This window comes from Lactuca saligna, chromosome 3 (genome assembly GCF_052625555.1).
Source record: "Lactuca saligna cultivar CGN05327 chromosome 3, ASM5262555v1, whole genome shotgun sequence".
Lineage (NCBI taxonomy): Eukaryota > Viridiplantae > Streptophyta > Magnoliopsida > Asterales > Asteraceae > Lactuca > Lactuca saligna.
The window spans coordinates 145612795-145613413 of NC_136419.1; the positions used below are offsets into that span (position 1 = coordinate 145612795).

At 45.1% G+C, this 619-nt stretch overlaps 1 non-coding gene across 1 annotated transcript; it reads right to left on the reverse strand.

Annotated features, from left to right (window-relative positions):
* Positions 1–254: 254 nt before the first annotated feature.
* LOC145038211 (small nucleolar RNA R71) lies at positions 255–361 on the reverse strand. Its single transcript, XR_013679275.1, has one exon. It is a non-coding gene; the product is annotated as a small nucleolar RNA R71 (small nucleolar RNA).
* Between the last annotated feature and the right edge of the window lie 258 nt (positions 362–619).

Consider the following 619-nt stretch of genomic DNA (forward strand, 5'->3'; position numbering starts at 1 on the left):
AACTCAAGGAGATCCCTTTTTATGGGAAAGATCACGAAGACGCCTACAAGAACTTGGATGAAGTAAATGATGTGGCTGACTACTTCAATGTACCAAATGTGCCTCGCGAGACCCATCTACTTCGTATGCTCCCAGTCACGTTTAAAGGTGCTGTGAAGGATTGGCTCAAGTGACTTCCTCCCGGATCGATCACCACATGGGCCAAGATGAAAGAGGAATTCATAGACCACTTTGGCCCACCTTCCAAGATAGCTAAGTTGAAGAAAGCCATCGCCAACTTCGAGCAACAACCCGGTGAATCTCTTTATGAAGCTTGGGAAAGATACAAAGGTTTGCTTAGAAATTGCCCACACCATGACCTTAATAGCCAACAAGAGGTCTCCATTTTTTATGATGGAGTCAATGTCACCACAAGGCAATTGCTCGATTCACAAGGCCCGCTCACCAGAAAGCTGCCTCCGAAAATCAAGGAGTTAATTGAGGAATTCTCTAAGCATTCTAGAGAATACCACAATCCGAGAAATGAAGTAAGTCGGGGAGCAGTGAACTCGGTGAATGATAGCATGGCGGCGGTAATAGCTAAGCTCGATAGTCTAGATAGAAGGATGACAAAAATGGA